The sequence below is a fragment of the Pteropus medius genome, unplaced genomic scaffold (assembly GCF_902729225.1).
Source record: "Pteropus medius unplaced genomic scaffold, Ma_sr-lr_union100, whole genome shotgun sequence".
Taxonomy (NCBI): domain Eukaryota; kingdom Metazoa; phylum Chordata; class Mammalia; order Chiroptera; family Pteropodidae; genus Pteropus; species Pteropus medius.
In genome coordinates this window covers 6,136,628-6,163,035 of record NW_024353908.1, presented here as the reverse complement: position 1 = coordinate 6,163,035, position 26,408 = coordinate 6,136,628, and the positions used below count along the sequence as shown (strand labels likewise).

General features: G+C 37.4%; 1 protein-coding gene across 4 annotated transcripts in view; it reads right to left on the bottom strand.

Moving 5' to 3' along the window:
- Nucleotides 1–26,408, bottom strand: part of FRMD4B (FERM domain containing 4B) — a 309,226-nt gene that overhangs the window by 198,086 nt on the left and 84,732 nt on the right. For 3 of the 4 annotated variants that reach the window (XM_039851669.1, XM_039851670.1, XM_039851672.1), the window contains exon 2: nucleotides 4,939–5,064. The gene's annotated coding sequence lies outside the window, so the exon portion shown is untranslated. Of the gene's footprint in view, nucleotides 1–4,938; nucleotides 5,065–11,422; nucleotides 11,440–26,408 lie in introns of those variants that run through there. The other variant, XM_039851673.1, reaches the window with a different exon arrangement.

The window sequence follows — 26,408 nt, the reverse complement described above, 5'->3', positions numbered from 1 at the left end:
ACAGATGGCAAGTAAGAACATGAAAAGATATTCCACATCATTGGTCATTAGGAAAATTCAAGTTAAAACCACAGTGAGTTACTACTACATACCTATTAGGATGGATAAAATGGAAAAAGACTGATCATACCAAGTATTGACAAGGATGTGGAGGGACAAGAACTCTCATTCAGTGCAGGTGGGGATGTAAAGTGGTACAACCACTTTAGAAAATGGCTTGGCAATTTCTTAAAAAGTTAAGTATACACCTACCATATGATCTAGCCATTTCACTCCTGGGTGAAAAAATTGAAAGCATATGCCCATACAAAAACTTAGTAGCATTATTCATAATAGTGAAAAACTGGGAAGAACTCAAATGTCCATCAGAGGTGAATGAATAAACAAACTAGGGTTTATTCATATAATGGAACACAACTTAACAATAAAAAGGAATAACAGACCATATATACTACAACATGAATGAATCTCAAAATAATTATGCTGAGGAAAAGAAGTCAGGCAAAACAGAGTACATATTGTATGAAAATGCAAAATATTCATAGAGATGGAAAATAGATCAGTGGTTGTCATAATCAGATAAGAAGATTATGTACTGTATGGTTCATTTATATGAAAAAAATTGGAAATGCAAACTAACGTACAGTGATAGAAACAAGATCAGTGGTTATCTGGATTAGGAGAGGGGCTGGGCAGGATAGAAGGGAGGGATTACAAAGGAACAGGAGAAAATTTTGGGGAACGATGGTTTTCGTCATCTCTTTTTGTGTGTATGTGCTGCTTTTTAAAAATTATTTTACAGTTCTATTCAGATATAATAGATATAGAGTGATGTATGAGTTTAAGGTGTATAACATGATTTGATTTACACAAACGTGAAATGATTACTGCAGTACGTTTAGTTAACACCCATCATCTCATATAGATACAAAAAAAAAAGAAAAAGAAAAAACAATATTTTCTCTTTGTGATGAGCACTGTTAGGATTTACTCTCTCAACAAGTTTCATATGTATCATACAGCAGTCATCACGTCTTCACTATTGTACATCACACGAGTGCTTCTTTATCTTATAACTGGAGGTTTGTGCCTTTTGACCACCTTGATCTAACTCCCCTTCCAGTCCACCCCCTCACCACTGTTGATAACCACAAATATGATCTCCACAAGTTTTTTTTTTTTTAAGATTCTACATATAAGTGAGATCACATAGTATTTCTTCGTCTGACTTATTTCACTTCGCCTAATGTCCTCAAAGTCTATTCATGTTGTCCTAAATGCCAAGATTCTTATTTTTTATGGCTGAATAATATTTCATTATATATATACCACAACATTTTTATCCATTCATCCATCGACGAACACCTAGGTTGTTTACATATTCTGGCTATTGTAAATAGTACTGCTATGAACATGAGGGTGCAGATATTTCTTCAACAAAGTGTTTTTGTTTCCCTTGGATATATTCCCAGAAGTGGGATTACTGGGTTATATGGTAGTTCTATTTTTCATATTTTGAGAAATCTCTACACTGCTTTCTATAATGGCTGCACCAGTTTACATTCCCACCAATAGTGTACAAAGATTCTCTTTTCTCCACATAACAGATGCTATCATTAGCTTGATTATAGTGATGTTTCATGGGTATACACATCAAAACTTATAAAATTACACAATTTAAATATGTGAAGTTTATTTTAGGTCAGTCATACCTCAATAATGCTATTAAGAAAAGTTCTTAATTGTAGTAATTCAACAATACACGGGTATATAAAGAAAACTAAATAATCTTTCGTCTGGTACTATCAAGTAACCTCCCTGAGGTTACCAACATAAATAGCCTGGTGTATACATCTTTCCATACTTTATACAAATTTAGGATCACATTATAGGGTTTAAACTTTTTTTATAAAATGGATGACCCATTAAAATGGGTCCCTTTCTGCAACTTTATTAGGGTTTTAAAAAAATCTCTTATTACACATAAAAAATTCTAGGTTTTCTGATGTTGAGACTCATTTTTATAACCAACATGCCTTAAATACTTTACCAAAGAAAGGAATGTAAAACTACAAATAGAAACATTTTGCTTTGCAATAAATTACTAGATAGAGGAGTCAGTCTTCATTGAAGGAGGGGTAAGACCGAATTCTTTCTATATTCAGAGAATGTTTTTCCACAAGATGTAATTTAATCTAGAAAAGGAAAACTATCTTGTACTTAAAGGAAAACTATCTTGTACTTTAAACTGTAATTAAATACTTGCTTTGGGTTAAACATTGAACAGGGAGGTTAGACATGAGCAAGTTCAACTGCAAATGGAACTTTCAGGATTGTGTTGTTTGCACAAACTAGAAAATTATACCAACTCCAAAGTTTTAGTGCAGATCAAATTAACTTAAAAAAACCTCTATTCAAAAAATTTAAAATACATGCTTACTGTGCAAAAAATACACAAGCATACAGGATAAAATACACAAGCATACAGGATAAAATTTTCTCCTCTCCTGCTCTATTTCTAATTCCATCTATCAGATATTACCACCATTAACAATTTGAAGGTATCTTTCCATACTATATGGTGTACATGGATGTGCATGCATGTTTTGGGGCTTTTATTTTTTATCTGTTCATTGGCTTTTTCTTCAAAGTTTTTTAAAAATTGTGGTAAAATGTATATATGACATGAAATCTGCCATTTTAACCATTTTTTATTCAGTGGCATTAATTATACTCACAGTGTTATGTAATAATAACCTATTTCCAAAAGTTTTTCATCACTCCAAACAGTACTCATTAATCAATAAGTCCCCATTCTTTACTCATCCCAGTTCCCAGTCATCTCCAATCTACTTTCTGTCTATATGAATGTGCCTATTTTAGATATTTACTGAGCTAAGGGGATGAAGCTGAAGAAAATGACTACAGTTAGGTCTTATAGATTACACCAAATAGTCTGAGATGGTCTGATTTCTACTTAACGTCCTCAATAGGTTCTCGGAAACAACTTTAAGCAAATCGACTTATAATGAAACCAATTTTACCATAAGCTAATTGATATAAACAAGAGTTAAGTTCCTACAGCATATTTCTAGTCATGAAATAGTCTGAATAAAAAATAGTCTAAATAAAGACCCCAAACACTTCTAATGTTAACACTGAAATAAGTGTGAGCTATACATACATTTAAGAAAGATGAATAAAAACAAGTGAGAGAATGATTTTCTAACCTGATTATTCCAGTTCAGGGTGGTGGGTGGCTGGAGCCAATTCTGGCAGTTTGGGGTGCAAGGCAGGACCCACCCAGAAGGAGGACCCTCCATCTTAGGGCCACTCACCCATACTCACTCAGATTGGGACAACGAAGGCATACCAACTAACCTAAGTGCGCATCATTGGGATGTGGGAGGAAACTAGAGTCCTCGGAGAAAACCCAGGCAGTCATGGGTTTGGGGAGAACATGTAAACTCCACACAGACAGTGTCCCCGCTGGGAATCGAAAGTTTTTCTTATCATGGTTATAATGGAAAGATGTTGAATAAAATGCCATTGTTTGAGGGCCTGTTGTAATTTAAGAAGATCCCATATCATTGAAGTCTATATTCCCCACTACTCTTAAAGTACCTAAATCAGTAAGTTTGAGAAACACAGTGTGCCCCCCTGTAAGTTTCTTATATCTCTGCCTGGTGCCCATCAGTTCCTGTGATAGCTGCTTGGACAGAGAAAGTATGCCCAGGGTTAGAAATATTACCCTCCACTTAACCAACGTCTTTTGGCTTACCCACCCATCCTACCCCAAAACCCAAACAACTGAAATTTCCATCCTGAAAGTATATTTTATTTCAATCAATAATAAAATCAACTAACAATTACCGAGCACTTTTTAAGTGCTTGGCATTCTTCCAAATGCTTGTATGTATTAACTCATTTCATCTATTCAAAAATCCTATGAGGTAGGTACTAATATTGCCCACATTTTACATATGAAGAAACTGAGGCAAAGGAAAATTAATCATTTTGACCACAGTCACACAATGGTAAGTGATAGAACAAGAATTTTCAGAGTCTATGTCCTGCTATGTGACACTCCTCTCCATCAGGGACTAGCTTGTAGAAATTGCAATCCTACTATTTGTTTTACTCAAGGAAGCATTTTGAAAAAATTGTGTAAATGATGTCATACAAGTCTCTGACATATGCACAATTCATACTTCAGCATGTTATGCCCTTCAAGCCACCTTTGCGTATAAAATGTGAGCTTCTGAGATCAGCTAATGAAGAAACACCTTCAGGTGTCATATGGTAATGCTGCCTACAGGCCCAGCAGTTGGATTTCTGTCGCATTTCCATCATCATTGCAAGGCTTGGGTAACCATTGAAATATTAGATTCCTTCTCCCTTATTATATTCTAAAAAGCAGTGGAAAATAGAAAAAGTAACCCAAAGTATCAATATTAAAGATAAAATGCACACTTTTACTATGACTAAGCTAAGGAAGGGAATCATTGCATAAATAAAAATAATCAACCGTTAGCTTTGCTCAATTATCTACAAGAGTTAAGCTGGTCAAATGTTTAACTACAAATAAAAATAAAATAATTTTACAAATGTGTGTATAAGATAGAAATACAGCAATATGTTTATGCACAGTACAGTTAGTACATTGTTTGCTCTCTGAAGAGATAACCCCTTTATAAAATGTAAGTCTATTATTCACCTTTTGGGCATTTAGCTTTTATTTGAGAGTAGAGGATTAACTGTATTTACTAATTTTCTTTCTCATTGCTGGTAACACAAATATTTTGATGGTAGATCATATCATGTCCTATCCTATCACCACCTGACAAGTCGATGTGTATATTGACACATAAACATACATAAACCTACTTTCCTCTTCTAATATATCAAAGTTCGGCATTCGCAGAGCTGTCCACTTACCTTTAACTAGTAAGTGTTCTCTTGCCTTCCTTTGTTTTCACTGTAATAATCTTCGGATTTTGTTCGCCATGACAGATGTCATCTTTTTCTTTCACACATTCTTTCTTCTGGATTTCTCATCAAAGCCTGTAACATAGAAGAGAGAAGTTCCTTCATTTCTGTAGGCACATAGAAAAGAATTATAACTCTCAAGCCAGTGACACTTTTAATTTCCCCATGGCTGGCTACAGTTTAATCACAGTTTTAAACATTCATCTAATTAGATGAGATTTGGAATAGAGCTATCTCAAAATACAGACAAAATTGAGGCTATACTCCTTAGCAACTAAACATTTAGTACTGCTTTGGCTTCTTACATAATGCATTTCATTGAATATGTCTACTGTCTCTGTAGGAGGATATTCTGAAGAGCTAAAAGTTAGCTACAGTCAGTCATAAATCAGTCAGTCAAAGTGAGAGAAATCAATAAAATATCAACCTCAGAATCTGTGTTTCAGAATGACTGAAACCAGGATGGCACTCTCAAATCTCGTTTTTAATAGATGTCAGTTGTAGAGAGAACAAAACGCATGTCATGAATACTGATGAAATTTACTGTACTGCTCCATAACATACTCATTGATACACATTTGTGATTCTCCCTAAAAAAAAAAAAAAGGGAAACAGCTTTGTCCCACGAGCTCTTCTTAAGTTGGGAGGAGCACAACTCCCTTGTCAACTGTGGGCCCAGACGGTTTCATATACAGCAGTGTGTAAAAACTGGACAAAAAATGGGCAGAATCAGCAGAAGTGGTATGCATTGTTCTACCATGTGATTAAATGAAACTTCTACTGTCGCACCTTCCCATCGGAGCCTCAACTCTTCCTAGATGTGGATGCAGGTATGAGGTGAAAGCTGGCGGTAGGAAGCAGAAAGAACTCAGTATGATTGTTCACAAGCACCTTCATCCCCTCTCTCCTTACTGATGCCATGTGACAAATCTATTTTTTAAAAAACAGAAACTAGATATTCAAGGAGCTCAACTATAATGAGAGCATGGTAGGTCAGAAATTTCTTGTAGGCAATAATGTTTGGTAGGCTCTTAAAGTTAATAAGAGGCTCATTTTATGTTAGGTATTTTAAATGAAACATTAAAACGTTAACAGAATTAAATGTGAATACTGAATTCTAATGTTAGTCATGAGGATGGTATAATTGGGTAGCACTAAATCAAAATGAAAACCTCTCACATCCAGTCATCCCCTTAATTCCATGACTTTTAGATAAAACATGAGATAAACATATTTCCTGATTGCCTAGGAAAGTTACTGTATATTGAGTGCCCACTATAAACCATAAAGTATCCCAGGCACATCACTTACATTGCTGATAATGCTTTTGGAAACTCTGAAAATAATATAGGTATTATTATATCATGAAGATGAGGAAACTGAGTCAGGGAAATGCGATACCTTGTCTTAGGTTACCCAAAGCTAGTCATATTTTCTGATTCCGTGGCCCCATGCACAATGACTTCCTGCTTGTGAGGAGCAGCACTATAAACCAAGGAATGGGAAAACCTTAAAGCCCAGCAATAGAAATAGAATGGAGAGTATCTGGAAGGAGACTAAAGAAAGGAAGAGAGGAAAAATGAACTAAGAGCATTAGGAGAATATATTCTACAATGACTCCGAACATGCATGAGGGATATGTCTTAAGATCTTTGAACATACCAAATATGCTAATGCAATTAGAGCATATATAACTTCATCCATAAAATTCTGTGAAAGATACTTGTGATATTAGGTACCTGAGGTGGGCAAAGAAGTTCAAGTTCTTAATGAGTTAGGGTGGGTGAGTTATGATTTCCCACTGTATTAGTTTGCTCAGGCTGCCATAACAAAATACCACAGACTGAGTGGACTAAACAACAGACATTTATTTTCTCACAATTCTGGACACTGGAAGTTCAAGATCAAGGTTGTGGGCTGGGTTCAGTTCTCCTAAGCCTCTCTCCTTGGCTTGCAGATGGCTGCCTTGTTACTGTCTCTTTACATAGTCTTTTCTCTGTGTGTGCACATCCTTGGTGTCTTTTTTGTGTCCAAATTTCCTCTTTGTATAAAGACATCAGTTGGATTACATCAGGGCCCACACTAACGGGCTCATTTTAACTTAATCACCCTTCAAAGGCCCTATCTTTATATATAGTCACACATTCTAAGGTACTAGAGGTTACAGCTTCAACATATGAATTTTGGGAGAACAAGATTCAGCCCATAATACGCACCAACTAAGTAGTTATGGGAGTACACTCCAGCAATGAAAATCCAGGCACTAGAAAAGTGACAATCCACTATATGTCATCAACCTTCAATGTCACTCATGAAGAGTTGAAGCCCACTAACAACTGAATGCAGGAATCCAAGACTCAATTATAGATTTTAAGTTTTTTTTTTTTTTAAAGGAGGGAAGGGCCATAATTAAATAAACCTTGTTCACAATGGTCTAAACCAGAGGTCAGAAAACTGCCTGTGAGTCAAATATAGCTTGCTGCCTGTAAATAAAGTTTTATTGGCACAGAGCCAATGTCCATTCATTTACAGATTGTTTATGGTTGCTATGGAGGTATAACTGCATAGTTGAATAGTTATGACAGAGACACAGGGCCTGAAGTATTTACTATCTTATCTAGCCCTTCAAAATAACAGTTTGCCAACTTCTGATTTAAACTATGTTAATCTGGTTTCTTTTATTGTAGGACTTCTTAGGGTCTTGAAAACATACATTGTTCTAACTTAGGGGGAGGATATATAGTAACCTTGCAGATTACTTGGGAAGGAGTTTTTAATGTCAGCTTAAACTGACACCATATAGGTCAGAATCAACACTGAAAATCCCATAAGGAAAGTGTCATGGTAGAGCCCACCACTCCATGTCATTATCAATATGGCCATTATTTCCTCCAAAGTTCAACAGATAAAATTTTCTTTGAGCAATTCTATGAAAGAGTTGGCTTTGTTTATGAGCCACTCATATAAAAAGATGTATATTTTTAAATGACAGAATCACTCTGGGTGTGGTAAGATGCTCGAAGAAACTGAGAACAAGCAGGGAATGGGAGATTCAGGATAGCATCTCACACTCACTGAATCTGCCAAAGTTAAATAGGCATTTGATTTGACTTTGTTGGAGTTTGCATTGCTTCTCAATTTATTTAACCACAGATCCTCCCTTTCCCATCCCTCTCCACTCCAAAGGAGCCTTTTATAGGACTTATGTTCCATGTAAAACGTTTTTGGAAAATGCTGAAATACTAAAAAGCATAAGTCCTATGGATCAATCAGACAGAAGACATGAATAATGTTTTCTTAACACATTACCAAAGGAGTATAGGACAAAGGCACAATGAGACACCACTTCACACTCATTAGGTTAGTTGTTATTTAAAAAATGGAAAATAACAAGTGCTGGTAAAAATGTGGGAAAACTAGAACCCTTGTACCTTGCCGATAGGAATGTAAAATGGTGTAGCCACTGTAAAATGTTTGGCAGTACCTTAAAAAGTTAAACATAAAATTATGACATGATCTAGCAATTCCACTTCTGGGTATATACTCTAAAGAATTAAAAGCAGGAAATCAAATAGATACTTGTATGATCATGTTCATAGCTGCATTATATATTATATTGTTCACAATAGCCAAAAAGAGGAAACAACTCAAGTTGTTATCAAATGAATAGATAAACAAAATGTGGTATGTACATACAACAGAATGGTATTTATTCTTAAAAAGAATGAAATTCTGATACATGCAGCATTATGGTCAAATCCTCTTGAGTTCAAAGCAGTGCTGGCAAGGATGCTGGTGCCTGCACTGGCACCTCTGATGCTGGACTCTGCTTCCAGCCCTGCCTAGCACTGCCCTTGACCCCACGCTTGTCTCCACTCACCCCATCCACTCTCTACATGGCAGTCCAAGTGGAGGCAAAAATATAGCAATATACAAAGGCTACTGTTGACATGCTCATCACTCAAAACAAACAAATGTTATTTTCATATTTCTTTCACATCCTGCTTTTTACTTAAGAGAGCCACACAGAATTTAAATTCTCCATGTTAATGTTACTTTCTCCAGTCCAACTCTTCCTTTCTCTTCAGAGACAAACATTATTATGAATTTGGTTGATAAGAAGTTCATGAATGTGAGTGTAGGTATCCAAAACAATATATCCTATAGTCTACAGTCCTGTGGTTTTTAAACTTTTTATAAAGTGTCATCATGTTGTATATTATTACATGGTATTCAACATTGCTTCTGAGATATTTTAATTTTGCTCCATCTAGATCTAGATCACTAACTACCACACAGTGCTCTTATCATATGGCCACATCACCGTTTGATTTCCTGTTCCTGGACTTATGGCTATTTGGGTGGTACCCAATTTTTGCTCATAACAAAGGATGCTCCAGTACACACCCTTCAGTTCTCCTTCCATGTCATTGTCTCTCCATTCAGCTGCAGAGGTGGTCCGGGAACAACCTGCACATTACTGTGTGGCAGCAGTGTGTGTGTATGTGTAGGATTTTCTCCTAGTGGGTCTCACCTGGGGCAGTTCAGCTGACCTAGGGGGTATTTTAAAACATGGGAGAGTGTTTTTGTGAGTTGGGGATGGAGTGGGGCAGATATGCTAAATTTTCCACAATGCACAAAAGTCCTGAATGACAAAAATTTGTCCTCCCCAAAATATCAAGAGTTTCTCCTTCAAGAAACACTGTTGATGACTGTCTTTGGTAGAATCCCTGTGTTGTAGAACATGTACATGTTTGAGTCTAACTAGGAATGACAACTTGCTCTCCCAAGTGCCTACTTATCTTGGTTCCTTGCCAAGTCTCACTGTCAGCCTTTTGAATTTCTGTTACCCAGATAGGCATAAAATTCTATCTTGTGATTTTAAACTTGCATTTCCTGATTTTATTAGTGATGTACAAAACACTTTCATATTATTATTGCTCATTCGTGTCTCCCTCTCAGAAAGTGCCTGCCCATTTTTATACTGGGTAGTTTGAATTTTCCTTATTGATTTATAGGATTTCGTTAGAAAGTCTAGAAACGTAGCTTCTGTTAGTTATTTGGGGTTGCAAATATCTTCTATCAGTTTGTTGCTTGCCTTTAATTTTATGGTGCTATTTTGTGCAAAAATTATACATTTTGGCATAGTGAAATCCATCAACCTTGTCATTCGTGAGTGTGATTTTTGTGTCTCTAACCTATAAAAATATCTACTTTAGCCTAAGAGCATGAAGATATCCTCTTCTTTCTCTCTCTAAAGGTTTAAAAGTTTTACATTTTAGAACTTACTCTAAGATTCTACACAATTTTGAGTGCTGAAGTGACTTTTTTAAAAATCCCAAATCTGAAGATATCAACTCATCCCTCCCTGAATGTAGCTCTCCTGTTTCTGTTACATTTAGAATGAAATCCAAACTCCTTATTACGGCATGATTACAGTACATAGCTTGGCTTTGTCTTCCTCCTGAACTTTATCTTGCATCTTCTGTTAGTCATTAAGCTTTAGCCACACTGGTTTTTCATATGTACCCCAAGCACATCATGCTAATTGCACCTCCAAACCCTTGTCCTTGTTGCTTCTTTTTCTGGAAACTTGTTCCCCCGATATGCATGTGGCTGGTTTCTTCTTGCCATTAGGGCCTCAGATCAGATGTCATCTCTCCAGGACCCAGGGGAGAATGACCCTCCAATCATTCATAATGACATAGCTCCTTTATTTCTTTATGGCACTTGTCACCACTTGAAATTATCTTGTTTAACTCTTTATTGGTGTTTCTCCATAATAGACTACAAGCTCTACAAAATCAGGGCCCCTGCTGTCTTGTTCTGTCCTGTGTCCTCAGCACCTCAAACAGTTCCTGGCACACACTAGATGTTCAATGAATATTCGTTAAATGAATGAGTGAATTAATAAATTAATGAACTCAGTTCTTCTATGTCCTCTTATTTTAGCAAAAATATATTCCCTTTTTCCCACTGGCCACACACCCACCAGCAAATAAATAATATTAAGTAGATCTTTATAGTCTCTCAAAGAAATAACTGCAGGAATACTTACAAAAAATATTCTAAACACATCTATGTTCTGCATATCCAGGTTTCTAAGAGTAAAAGCCCCACTCTTCCATTCACCCCATTTCTACTCCCAAGAGATAACTATTAAGTTTCTTCGCATGGAGCCAAAAACTTTTTATCCATTTCTCTCTCTCTCTCTCTCTCTCTCTCTCTCCCTCCCTCTCCCTCTCCCTCTCCTTCTCTCTTTCTCTTTTTCTATTTTTATCCATTTCTATCTATCTATCATCTATCATCTTATATCCATCTATCATAGATTAAACAATTTGAATGACTGAATATAAGAAGTTTTATTCTTATTGACAAAGTATTATTTTTCAATAGATCTGAGTTTGTTAAGAAGGCAGCTCCCCACTCTCACCTCTAGAGGTTTTGATGCCACAAAATGAGGTGAGGCCCAGGAGTCTTCATTTTCAGCAAGCACCCTAGATGATTATGATGCAGATGATCCAAAAATCATTCCTTGAGAAATGTTCACCTAGGTCAAAGCAATTTAATGTTATCCTTATTTAAGACCATGCAGCTCCCTTAATGTCAAGGGGCAGATAGAGCCATGTGTATGGCCAGTGACAAGCTATGTCACATCTCTTTGCTCAAAAAGGTATACCAGATCCTTGCCTTCAATGAGATCCCAAGAATATGACATGCTTATGAAGCCACATAAACAATCAGAGAAACAGATCAAAACTGGTAGTGACTCCATACTGTCCTGCACTTCAGTTTCTTCATATGCAAAATGGGACATTTAACCAGATAATTCAACAAGCCCCTTGTGCTCTAACATTTTATGAGAAACTTCAACATCTCATGGATTTGTGACTGGGCTACGGCTGATTTTTATCCTGTACTTTCCAATTTTCTAGGATGAGCTTATATTATTTTTATAATACAAAAAAATACAAAACATCTTTAAAAAATGTTCTCATCGTTACTCAAACAGAATTTTCACAAGCTGAGATGCTTCTATTCCAGTACTACGTCCACTACTCTATTCTTCATGAATATAAAGAAACAACAAAAACTCAACATATCTAGGTCAAAGCAATTTAATGCCATCCTTATTTGTTTGAAAGAAATTTAAAATTTGCTTTAATAAGCAAAATCGAATCTATAATGCTATACAAAATGGTAAACATGGAGCTAAATAGCTCAAAGATCTATTCTCAACTAAAATCTCAAACTACATGGAGAAATTAACAATATTTAAATATTTAATATCTTGTTATTTTTTTTTTTTAGACTTCTAGATTCCAACATTTCTGGCAAAGTAATTTTCAAACCATAATTAACAAAAATAGGCGACTTTCCAAAACGTCTTACAGAGCAAAGCAAACTCATCAGAGCCTTTCCATTGCAGTAAGCATGTTGCCAACAGGGACATACTAGCAGTAAACAAAGCCAGAAAGGGTTTGGATCTTGCCCTGAACTGGTGTCTGCTGAAAATGGCTTTAGAAAAAGTAGGTTGTGATTAGAAGATGATGATATTTCCAACACTCACTTATTAGCATGTCTGGAGATTCACAGAAGGGAAATGATAGGGTCTTTACAACCAGAGTTCCTGTCATGAGATATTTACAAATGCTTACTGTTATTCCAGGCTTCAGAATAATTTGATCATTGCTCTAACAGAGAACAAAGGATGTAGACATCCTTACCAGTCACTCCAGGTGGTCTCCTAAGAAAGACTCTCACCACTTCTTGGTTGCCATAAAACTGTGTATTATTTTCCCTCATCACGCCACTTCCCATTCATCAGACCCCCCTAAAAGCACTATCCCTAAAACGTGTCCCCTCTATTTGTTCATATGCCCTTATTTCCAATTCCATCATCCTAGTCTGAGCCACTATCATCTTTCTCTAAGACTACTTTAGTAACCTTCTTTTCCTATTTTTTATTTTTCAATCTGAGTTGACAATCAATATTATTTTATATTAGTTTCAGGTATACGGCATAGTGGTTAGACATTTATATCACTCTACGTAGTTATTACAATATTACTGATTATATTCCTTATGATGTACTTCACATGCCTATGATTATTTTGTAACTATCAATTTTTACTTCTTAATCTCTTCACTTTTTTCACCTATAACCCCATGTCCAATGATCAGTTTGTTCTCTGCATCTATGAGTCTGTTTCTGATTTTTTGTTATTCATTTATTTTGTTCTTAAGATGCCACATATAAGTGAGATTACATGGTATTTGTTTTTCCGTTTGATTTAATTCATTTAGCATAACACCCTGTGGATATGTCCATGTTGTCACAAATAGTAAGATTTTATTTTTTCATGGTTGAGTAAAATTCCATTATATATATATGTACCACCTCTTCTTTATACAGTTGTCTATTAATGGGTCCTTAGGCTGCTTCCATATTTTGGCTATTGTAAATAGCACTGCAGTGAACATAAGGCTGCCTAGATCTTTTCAAATTAGTGTTTTGGATTTCTTTGGATAAATACTCAGAAGTGGAAGTGTTGGGTCATAAGGTAGTTTTATTTTTAATTTTTGAGAAACCTACAAACTGTTTTCTGTAGTGGCTGTATCAATTTGCAATCCTACCAACGGTGCATAAAGTTTCCCTTTTCTCCACATCCTTGCCAAAACTTGTTTTTTTGATTTATTGATGGTAGCCATTCTGATAGGTGTAAGGTGATATCTCATTGTGGTTTCAATTTACGTTTCTCTGAAAATGGTTTTGAACATTGAACATTTTTTTATATGTCTATTGGCCATCTGTGTATCCTCGTTGGAGAAATGTCTGTCTATTCAGTTCCTTTGCCCATTTTGTTAAGTGAATTGCTCATTTTCTTGGTGGTGAGTTGTATGAGATTTTACACACACACACACACACACGCACGCACACACGCATGCACACACACACACATCATTTGGCAAATATCTTCTCCCATTCTGAAGGTTGTTTTTTTGTTTTGTTGATAGTTTCCTTTGCTAAGCAAAAACTTTTTAGTTTGATGTAGGCTCAATTGTCTATTTTTTTTTCTTTTGTTTCCCTTGCCCGAGGAGATAAATCAGAAAACAACATTACTAAGAGTAAAGTCAGAGAGTTTACTGCCTATGTTTTCTTCTAGGAGTTTTACAGTTTCAGGTCTGACATTTAAGTCTAATCTATTTTTAGTTTTCTCTTGTATTGGTGTAAGAAAGTGGTCCAGTTTCTTTTTTCTTTTTTCTTTTTTTGCATGTATCCGTTCAGTTTTTCCAACACCATTTACTTAATAGATGTTCTTTACCCCACTGTATATTCTTGCCTCTTTTGTCATAGTTTAAGTGACCAGATAGGCATGGGTTTATTTTTGGGCTCTCTATTCTGTTTCATTCATCTATGTGTCTGTTTTTATGCCAGTACCATGCTGTTTCGATTACTGTAGCCTTATAGTATAGCTTGAAAGCAGGTAGCATGATACCTACAACTTTGTTCTTTCTCAAGATCACTGTGGCTATTCAGAGTCTTTTATGATCCTATATAAATTTTAAGATTATTTGTTCTAATTCTGTGAAAACCATTATTGGTATTTTGATAAGGATTGAATCGAAACTACAGGTTACTTTAAGTATTATGGACATTTTAATAATGTTAATTCTTCCTATCTATGAGCATGGTATATGCTTCCATTCATTTCTTCTTCATTTTCTTTCTTCAGTGTCTTATGATTTTCAGAGTATAAGTCTTTTACCTCCTTATAATTTTTTTCTAGTACTTTTTTTATGCAATTTGTGAATGAGATTGTTATCTTAATTTCTCTTTCTGATAGTTCAATATTGGTGTATAAAAATACAACCAATTTCTGAAGGTTAATTTTGTAGCTTGCTACTTTACTGAATTCATTTATCAGTGATAACAGGTTTTTTATTTTTATTTTTTTTGGTTGGAATATTTAGGGTTCTCTCTCTATATATAGTATCATGTTATCTGCAAATAATGAGTTTTACTTTTCCCATTCCAACTTGGATGGCTTTTATTTCTTTTTCTTTTTTTTTTTTTTTTTTTTGGTCTGATTGCTGTGGCTAAGAATTCCGATACTATGCTGAATAAAAGTCGTAAAAGTGGACATCCTTGTCTTGTTCCTGATCTTAAGGAAAATGCTTTTAGCTTTTCCTCAGTATGATGTTAGCTGTAGGCGTGTCATATATGGCCTTCATTATGTTGAGGCATGTTTCTTCTGGTCCCAATATGCTGAGGGTTTTTATCATAAATGGATGCCAGATTTTGTCAAACACTTTTTCTGCATCTGTTGATATGATCATATGAATTTAATCTTTCATTTTTTTAATGTGGTATATCAGATTAATTGATTTGTGGATATTGAACCAACCTTGCATCCCAGGAATAAATCCAACTTGCTCATGGTGTATGATCTTTTTAATGTATTGCTGAATTCAGTTTGCTAATATTCTATTGAAGAGTTTTGTGTCTATAGTCATCTGGGATATCAATCTATAATTTTTTTTTTTTTTTTTGGTAGAGTCTGTCTGATTTTGAATTCAGGGTAATGCTGGCGTTGTAAAATGAGCTTGAGAAGCTTCCTTCCTCTTGAATTTTTTATAATAGTTTGAAAAAAATAGATGTTAATTCTTCTTTGAATGTTTGGTAATATTCACCTGTGAATCCATCCAGTTCAGGACTTTTGTTTATTGGGAGATTTTGATTGCTGATTCGATTTTGTTAGTAGTAATAGGTCTATTAAGATTTCTGTTTTTTCTTACGGTCTTGTAAGATTGCATGTTTCTAGAAAGTTATCCATTTCTTCCAGATTGTCCAATTTCAGTTTGTGTGTGTCTTTTGATCTGAGCTGGGTCTCTTGTAGACAGTATATGTATGGGTCTCATTTTCTTATTCATTCAGCTACCTTTTATCTTTTGATTGGAGAATTTAATTCATTTACATTTAAAGTGATTATTAATAGGTACATAGTTATTGCCATTTTATTTTTCATACTTATATCACCCCCTTCTTTTTAAAGAAGTCCCTTTAACATTTATTGTAAATACTGGCTTGGTGGTGATGAATTTCTTTAGCTTTTTCCTGTCTGAGAAACTCTATCTCACCTTCAATTTTAATGGCTAGCCTTACTGGGTAGAGTAATTTTGGTCGCAGAGCGTTGCTTTTTCATCACTTTGAATATTGCAATCCCTTCTGGCTTGCAAAGTTTCTGTTGAGAAATCAGCTGACAGTCTTATGGCAGCTCCTTTGTAAATAACTAACTGCCTTTCTCTTGTTGCTCATAGGACTGTCTCTTTGTGTTTAACCTTTGGCATTTAATTATGATGTGCCTTGTTATGGGCCTGTTTGGGTTTATCTTGTTTGGGACTCCCTGCACTTCCTGGACTTGTATGTCTATTTCCTTTACCATGTTGGAGAAGTTTTCAGTCATTATTTCTTGAAATAAGTTTTCAATTCTTTGCTCTCTCTCTTCTGTTTCTAGCACCCCATAATGCAAATGTTGTTACTCTTGATGTTGCCTTAAACTATCCTCATTTAAAAAAAAATTTTTTTTCTTTTCACTGTTTTGATTGGGTGAGCTGCATGCTCCAAGAGTGTCCCTTGTGTGGACTGTGTGTGCCCTCCAGTTGTAATTGAGTTTTGATTGCTGTTGGCACATTAGTGGGTAGGATTGACTCTCAGGCTGACTGGCTATGAGGATTAGCCACCCCCACAGCATATGAGCTGCTTTGTGGAGGCTGACTCCACAGATTGGGATTTGCCACAGTGGGCTCAAGTACCTGTTGAGACCACTTTTTGTGTGTGCCACTTGTAGGACTAATCAGGTAGTGCTCTGTTATGGTCTAAAGCTGGCCCCTGGGTATGCTGGTTCTGGGGCTCCTTGGAAGAGGCTTTCACGCAAGCCAAGGTCAGTTGCTGCCAGTGACTACCCCGGGTCTACCTTGTAGGAGCTACAAAGTGAACTGCAGTTAGTTGCTGCCTATGCTGGACCTGAAGCTATGTGGGAGAGGCCATACAGCGAACCAAGACTGGCTGTCACCAGTAGCAGGCCTGGGGTAGCTCAACAAAAGGCCTAGGGCAGCCCAAAGCCTGAAGCTTCCTGCCCGCTGTCCATAAGACTCAGCTGCTGACAGGGCCTTGGGCAGTATGTGAGTTGGGGGAGGCAGGGTCAGGGAGTCACTCACCAGGGTGGAACGAATGGTGTTTACCAAGTTAATGCAGATTCAAGTTTGGCCCCAGTGCTGAGCCTGGGGCTCTTCGCAAAAGTCTCAGCACACTGAGGTTAGCCACTGCCCTTATCAGGCCTGCAGACCCCTGATATTTGTCCAAGAAAGACTGCAGCTCAGACCCAGATTAGTTGCCTGCCACGAAAAGTGTCTAGTGGTACATGAGCTGAGGCCTCCTGTTTGCTGCTGAAAGAGACTCCTGCTGTATGTGGGGCAGAGCTGGTTGCCCAGCCACCGAGAGTGCCTCCAGGAGTGGGCAAGTTGAGTGGAGTGAGGTCCCAGGGAGTCACCAGGGTGGCGCAAGTGGTGTTCGCCAGGTTAATGCAAATTCTGGTTTAGTGCTAGTGATAAGCCTAGAGCCACTCCTCAAAATGTCTAGAGCACACTGAGGCTGGCCAGCTGCCACCCATCTCGGGCTTGCAGACCTCCGAGGTTGTCCAAGAGAGACCTCAGCGTGGGCTCAGGCTGGTTGCCTGCTTTCGAAAGTTCCTCCAGCGGTATGTGAATTGGATGAGGGGTGGGCGTCCCAGGGAGTCACCAGGGTGGAGAGAGTAGAGTTCACTAGGCCAATACAGATTCAAATTTGGCCATGTGGTGGGAGGCCTCAACAAAGGAAAGATGGCACCTGCCTGTAGGCTGCACAGGAGGAGGGCTCAACACAAGAATAATGGCAGCTGTGCCTCTAGTCCTCACCTTAAAGCCACACAACTCAGTCTTTGTCTGTATGTCTCTGGCGCTTCCCGAGTTGCTGTCCCTCCGTCAGAGTCCGGGGTGAGTGCCTGCAAGCAAGTGAATCTGTGCACCGGCCCTTTAAGAGGATATCTGGGTTTCCAGCAGCCCTTTGTCTCACCTAGAAGGGTCAAATCCCCACTGATTTTCACAGCCAGGTTTTGTGGGGACTCCTTTTCCTGGCACTGAAACCCTGAGCTGCAGAGCCTGGTGTTGGGGCTGGGTCCCCTCACTCCTCCGGGGAGACCTCTGCAGTCAAGCTCTTCCTCCTGATGCTCAACTGCCACATGTGCGTGTGGGGCCAGCCCAGTTCGCATCTTCACCTTTTATACCAGTCTCTATGTGGCCTCTTTATATTCTTGGTTATAGGAGATCTGTTCAGCTAGGCTTCAGATGGTTCTCCAGGTTGTTCTATAATTTAGTTGTAATTTTAATGTGGTCATAGGAGGAGGCAAGCATAGCATTTATCTACTCCAACATCTTGCCTGGAACTCAAGTAGCCTTCTTACTAATTTCCCCACTTGATCCCTAAAACAATCCCTTATTCACACGATGGCCATATTTATATATCAGGCAATTTCTCTCCCCTGCTTAAAACTCTTCAGTGTCTCATGATTTTTATAAAACTCCATCCCCTTTCCACCTCTCAAACCTCACTTTATGACAGTACTTCCTTCACTTTCTTCTTCTTCCTTACTTGGCAAATCCATTCTCACTTCGCTGTCCCCACTGCTTACATCACTGTGTCTCCAGACCGTCACATCATTCCAACTCAACACATATCATCTTCCTTAACCAATATATACTAAATAGTATCAACTTGCATTTGTGTTATTCTCTATCCCCATTTATTTCCTGTATAATCCTGAAATTGCATTATTTACTTGGTTGCTGGTTTCCTCCCAGCCACTAGAATATAAGCTCCATAAAGAGGGAAATCTTGCTTGTCCTATTCACTGCTAAATTCTCAGAGCCTAAAACAAGGCGCATAGTAGATACTCAGTGACTTTTTGTCAAATGAAAGCATGTGCTGTTTTAGATTTAATTAGGACCAAATTTTTCAATGTTCTGTCCATTCAGAGTAAAATCTCAATTTCTTGCCTGGAAGACAAGTTGTTAAAAGAAGAGACATATCTCGCTCTATGAATATCTTCATTGTTACCCCAAAACTAGGTTAGAGGCTCTGATGTAGAGCTCATTTCTCTGAACTCGGAAGATTCTTTGGAGATGTCAAATAAAATCTAAACCTCGTTGACAAGCTAAGATGACTTGTACAGTGTGTCTTGACTTGGGGCAACAATTGTGTAGGTTGTCAATTCTGGAAGTGAAGGACTTACAGTCTGAGTGGGTTGGTTGGTATGTCACACGGACTGAGGCAGGTGGGTATAAAGTACAAAGGAAATTTGCTAAGATACTCTGTTCTAACTAGGTGTTCAAAATGGGGAGAGTTCTTATGGGGCCTACCTAAATAAAAGGATCAACTAACTGAAATTATAAATGGGTCCCATCTCGAAGGTAATTCCACTCTGACTTGCAGAGTGAACTATGAAGTGGTAGTGACATACAATTTTCTGCACAGTATATTGATTTATAAGTCACTTTTATATATTCAATACTTCTTTTGTTTTTCAGAGGAATTCTAATGTTGGCCAAATGTAATTATTAAACCTATTTTATATATGTCAGTTTGAGACTCATGATCTCACAATGAGTAAATACTAAAACTTGATTTTGAATCAAAATCTTAGAAGTTCAGTAGAGATGCGAATGAACCAATAAAAGAGATATTGCAAAGGGCATTTCAAAAATCAACTTTATTGAGGTACAATTTACAATAGTAAAATACTCCCATCTTAAGTGTTCAGTTAATCAGATTTTGACAAATAGATACACTCCTGTACCCACCACCATGATCAAGATATAGAAAAATTTTATTCTCTGAAAAGTTCCTCATGTCCCTCTGCACTCTATCCTCTCCTGCTCCTCCTACCTCGGCCCCAGGCAGCCAGTGATCTGTTTTCTGCCACTGTATATCAGTGTGCTTTTCTAGAATTTCATATGAATTGGATCATACAGATTGAACTTATTTTGTGTCTAGCTTCTTTCACTTAGCATGTTTTTGAGATATATCCGTGTTGTTGCATATTGGTAGTTTGTTCTTTTTTACTTATTTTTGTGGCTATATCCCAATTTATCCATTCATCTGCTTATAAATATTTAGATTGTTTCCAGTTTGGGGTTATTGTGAATGCAGTAGCATGAATATTCCAGTACCCAGTACAATACCTTGGAGTGGAATGGCTAGGTCCTATGATGAGTATTTTAAATTTTATAAAAACTATGTTCCAAAGTGGTTTTACCATTTTATATTCCCACTAGCAGTGTATGAGAGTTCCAGTTGTTCTCTGTCCCTATCAACACTTGGTATTGTCAGTCTTTTAATTTTAGCCACTTTTAATAGAAATGAGGTGGCATCTCATTGTGGTCTGATTTTACATTTCCATGGTGCTAGTAATGTTGAGCATCTTTTTACATGCTTACTGCTCATTTGTATAACTTCTGCAAAGGGGAATTTGGCAGGTAAGAAATATACGTAATTTTATTTCTCATGTGTAAGAACTTGCTTTATTTTAGAAACAATTTTGAAAAATGTAATCTGGAAAAGGATTTATAAAATATTCAGACTTTTGCTATAAAGATCAAATATATTTAGAGGTTAAACTAAAAATAATGCAAACAATGATATGGTAGAAAATATCCACATTTTATGATCTTTGTATTCTTTACTTTACATTAATCTAATGCTCTAAGAAACTAGGGAGTCTGAATTTGCAGGAAGAGTCTGGGATTGAATTAACTTGATCTCAGCAAAGAAGGGAAAAGCTCTGCCCTCTTCACTTCCAATTACTTTCTCTTCCTTAGACTTAACTTTATAGACCATGGGCTCAATTATTCACAGTATCTTTTTATATCTAGTCGTAAAACTGTAAGGTGAATCATTACAGAATTAATATTCAACAGGCTTTATATAACTCTGCTTAATGTAGTGCATAATTCAGATTTTATCACCCCAAGGCCTCTCAAGATCTATAAATGCAACTAACTTAATAAAACACCATGTATTTTAACTCTAACATTACCTTGACAACCTCAACATTACAAAACCACTAAATTTAGATTAGACAATGATAAAAGACAGACATTGATAACAGAAATGTTCTATACATAAAAGGCCAAAGCCTGCATGAAGACTCCCATGATGACAACCGAGGCTGTGTTCTAACACATTTGTTTTGAGAAACTCATGATTCTAATAAAAGGGAGCTTATTTTGCTTCTAGGGCACTCTCAGAGGAACCACTTTGAATTTTATATTCCAAAAGAGTTTCTGTCTCTTAAATAATCATCACTTCCCAGAGGAAAAAAAGCTGATGAGTACATCTACTAGATACTACCCCCTAACTCTCACTCAAATAGATGTATACACTTTCTAACCCAGAGGAATCTTACAGATATTTCAGTCCATTGATCACATTTTACAGAAAGGGAAACCAAGGCCTGGAGAAGTGAAACTACCAATCTAAAGTCAGACAATCACTTAAAAAGAGTTGAGTGTTAATCTTCTGATTCAGACTCCAGTCTTAGCCTTGTGATTTTTCTTTCTGTTTAAGACTTTTTTTTCTAATTTCAACAGTTATGCAGGGTAGATGTAGAAGTTTTAGAAAACTCAGAAAAGCAGAAGGGAAAAATATTGCCAAGTCCTCTCTAATCTCAAGATTCTGAGATAATGACCCTCAAACTTGAGGTGAGGCAGAATGATGTAAAAGCTGAGAGGGCTGATTTGCAGTCATGTATTTGGCTTCATATCCTGGATCCTGACGTGCTTGACAGTGTTGTGACCATGGGAAAGTTACTAAATCTCCCTCAGCCTCAGTTCTGTTGTCAGTAAACTGGGGATAAGACGGGCACTTATCTCTCAAGGTTGTTATGAGAAAGTGGTAGAATGAAATTTGAAAAGCATTTCACAAAATGCCTGGCAGTTAGCACTCAATAAATATTGCCTAGCATGATTATATCCTTTCAGACATTCCTATATGTATCTGTTTTAATTCTTTTAAAGAAAAGCAAACCAGTTCTGTGGCTTTTTTTTTTTTTTCATTTAATGGTATATGTGCCATGAAAAGTCATTCATAGTGGCCATTTCACTAAGCCAAACTAGCCCAGAGAAACCCAAATTTAAACTGTTATCTGGATAGCCACATATTGGAGTTCTAACTACTAAGAATATATCCTCACAGTCCAACAAATATCTCAGAGTTTTGGGTAACGTCCCCAAAACAAGGCTGCATACCCCTCCCCCACTATGTCCTATGATGACGCTCTAGGGAGCTTCGGAAAGAATATGGCTCCTGGCAAATTCCCTCAAAGTATCAGTCCATTCAGAATTCTGTCACCTCACTGTTGCCAGGAACCAGAAAGACCCCAGTGATCTTCTCACACCAGGGTCATCTCAGAGGATGACTTGTAATGTCATCATGACAAGGGTGGTGACTGCCAAGAAATGCAGGGAAGGCTTTTGAGAAAGAAAAAATGTCCTACTGTGATCTCTTTTCTTCTTACCCTGCATGTACGTGCACACACACACACACACACACACACACACACAATAATAAATCACAACTGTTGGCTTGGCAATGATCAGTGACTAATGGGCAACAGCTGTAAAGAGTACTGTGCTAAGGATTATGAAGCTGCACCCTGGATCAATGGGAGAGTATACTGGTATTGATTAGCAATGTCTGCAATGGAAGATGGCAACATTAGCGTGGTAGGTATGCCACGTTGCTGTCCTTTCTGATCTATTTTAATGTCCTTAATTTTATAGATATGAAAACTAAGGTTTGCGACAATGAGGAATACATGGATCATCCAAGGTTGCAGAGAAAGTGGCAAAGCTGAGACCAGCAACCACTCCTTAGTAAGTAGCTCAGTGTTTCTCTCTCCATGCCTGGTTCCTTTCTTCTCTGGTGGACAGAATGGGTTCCTGTCATAACCATTAGGTACTCTTGGCATGTTACAATCCATTCGGACCGTTCTATAATGAATAAGTTAGATCAATATAACTTTTTAAAAAACCACTAGTCCTAGGTTTGTACCAAGACCCTGGCAACAGCTAGCACACAGCTGTTATAAGGATGCATATTGTACTTTGACAAAAGACAGGTGGCTGGTTTTGTCATGTTGGTCTGAGATAACATACTGTATAGAAAGAGAGACCAATGTTAAGGAGAGATTTTCCTCCCCAGACTCTAACATAAGTGGGTTTCTTCTTTGCATAATGGAACCTTAAATAAACAAAATGCACAATGGATGTCTACAACATTACAGTTGTTGAGAAAATGGCTATAGAATTTTATTCTAATTTGTATCCTCTCCAGGAAAATTGAAGTCAATATGAATGTTATAATAATGTGAGAAAAAAGGCACCATTATTTATTATTCATATATTCAACAGATATTTACTAAGTGCTTACTGTACTAGTAACACAAAAGTGATCAAAAGAGAAATAGTTTCTGTACTCCCATGAAGTCTACTGAGAAAGATGGACTATTATGAAGCACTGTAATAAATGCATATATACTATTAAGAAGAGAGGACTTAGGAAGCTGAGGGAAAGGATGCTCAACAGGACCTGCATCCTAAAGTGGTAAGGGTATGTGATTTGCAGTCAGACAAAAGAGTACTGAGATACTGTTTCTTGTCACTTACCTGGGGTGACCTTGAGCAAGTCACTTAAACTTTCTACCCCAATTTCCTTATCTATGAAACAAAATTAATAATCCCTATCCTGTAGGAATTATGCCAGGTATTGAGTTAAAGTTTATTAAGTTCCTAGAGGAGCTTGGCACGGAGGAAGGCTCAACACAAATTTATGAAATCAATGAAAGAATCATTATCGAACACACACTGGATCTCTAATAGCAAAAGTGATACTGGCAGAGAGTGATGAAACAGAGTAATGGGACCTTAATCCTGTCTTGTATCTAGTTAGAGACACTGAGAATATGGGTGTGTGTGTGTGTGTGTGTGTGGTGTATATGTGTGTAACAAACGCAGTAGCCCCCCACCCATCCATAGTCTCAACTTCTGCAGTTTCAGTAATCTGCAGTCAACTGTGGACTAAAATATTAAATGGAAAATTCCAGAAACGAACAATTCATATGTTTTAAATTGTGCGCCATTCTGAGTAGCATGATGAAATTTTATGTCATCTCACCCAGGACATGAATCATCCCTTTGTTCAGCTGATCCATGATATATATGCTTCCCACCTGTTAGTAACTTAGTAGCTGTCTCAGTTGTTAGGTCAACTGTCACAGTATCACAGTGGTTATTTTCAAATAACCCTTATTTTACTAATAATGGTCTCAAAGCACAAAAATAGTCATGTGAAAATTCAGATATGTCAAAGAGTAGCTGTAAAGTGCTTCCTTGAAGTGAAAAGGTATGTGTGTGTAGGAAAAACCATGGTATATGTTTGGTACTATCTGTGGTTTCTGGCATCCACTGGGGGTCTTGCAACATATCTCTCGGGGCTAAGTGGGGATAACTGTATATAGCAAAGTCTTAAAGAAGCACATTTGACATCACTGGGTCAGTGAGTGCTCTACAACGGGACTGTCTAGTAGAAATATACCATGAGGCACAAGTGGGAGGCACATATGTTATTTTCAAATTTCTAGTAGCCATATTAATAAAAGTAAAAAGAAGCAGGTAAAAAAATTTAATAATATATTTATCCCACTATAGCCAAAATGTTATCATTTCAACCTATAAACAGTATGAGTTTATTAATGCGATATTTTGCATTCTATTTTTGTTGTTGTTGCTGTTACTAAGCCTTCAAATCCGGTATGTTATATTTACACTACATCTTAGTTTGGCCTAGTCATATTTCAGATGCTCAGTAGCCACATGCGGCTAATGGATTCTGTACTGGACAGCACAGTACAGATGGGAGAGTTTCTTGAAGACTGAAGAGCCAGGTGGGATTATAAAGGAGGTGGGGCTTGAATAAGATGGGCATTGAAAGACCTGACTTGGTGTTTTTAAGGTCTGTCTCCTGGCATGAAGGCTAGGTTTGTAGCACCTTATAGACGCTTCCTTCGCCGGGCTCATTCTGCCTCTGGGAGCCCCAGAATCTCCTTCCTGCTGGTGCAGGGGCCACACTCGTATTTGGTTCTTATTCTTTGCTGGCACCTTTGGGCTCTCAGATTATCCTTTTTTTCTTGGCACTTCCTTACTTGACACAGTATGCAGTGTGTGGGAAGTATGTTGAAGCGATTTCTTCTTTGCATAATATAGCTCTAAACAAATAAAATACAAAATGAAGACTTAGGATAGCCAAGCTCTGGCTCCCAAAGCTACTAGGCCTGTCAGAGCTCCAGTTCTCCCTCTAGCCACAAAGAGCTGCAAGCTAAATAAATGCCAGAACCATTCCCAGCAGAAGATCAGTCTGTATATGGGCTCTGAGATGGGGAGAGATGGGCACATGGCCCGGCTATGAGGCCTGGCATTTGGCAGAGATGAACTAGGAAAGGGAGGCACCAATGGTCTGACTCTTTGTTGGCAGGTCTTGGCCAAGTCCATTTCCTATGGTGAGATGGAGTAGGGAGACCCATGTGGCCAAGAAGTGTGTGATGACCTGTACTAAAAAGAAATTTAGACAAAGAGTAAAGCACAAATGAGAAAGATGAATATAAGAGGAGAGAGGCAGAAGCCCAGAAACCAAGAGCCATTTTACAGGCTCGGTATATCTTCATCTAAGTAAGCATTTGAACTGTATCCTTCACTAAGGTTCATGCTCAGTCATGGTGGTGGCTGGACCCACATCTGCCTCCTCCTTAGTCTTGTCTCGTCCTATAGTCCAGTGGTTGAAAGTGGGGCAACAAACGCAGGGAAGCAAATAAATAAGAGAAGTCGATTGGATGAGGAGTCAGCACATGCATGCTCCCCACAACTCCCTGCTGTGTTCCAACAATAAAGTTACTATTGGTTGAAAAGAATATGAATTTCTGAGGGGTTGCTAATCTTAGCTCAATAAAATCATTATCAGAACACACGACCTCTGTGTAGAAGGAGTCCCCAACTGTCGGCAAGTGAGAACGTGACCCTAATGTGCCCAGATCTTGCAAATTTTCCAAAGTTTTAAGTATGGATTTTATGTGATATTTTCTAGTTTTAAAATGTTTGGAACTATGTCAATAAAATTTTAAACACTGTGAACCAAAGGAAACAGACCATGGAACTGCCAGCTTGAGATTTCTATTGTACTTCAAAGACATATAGTCATGGTCCTGCTCCACCATCAGTTTCTCAGATCCATTTTGTTCTGAGGCTTAATTCACATCATGCACATGAAGGGT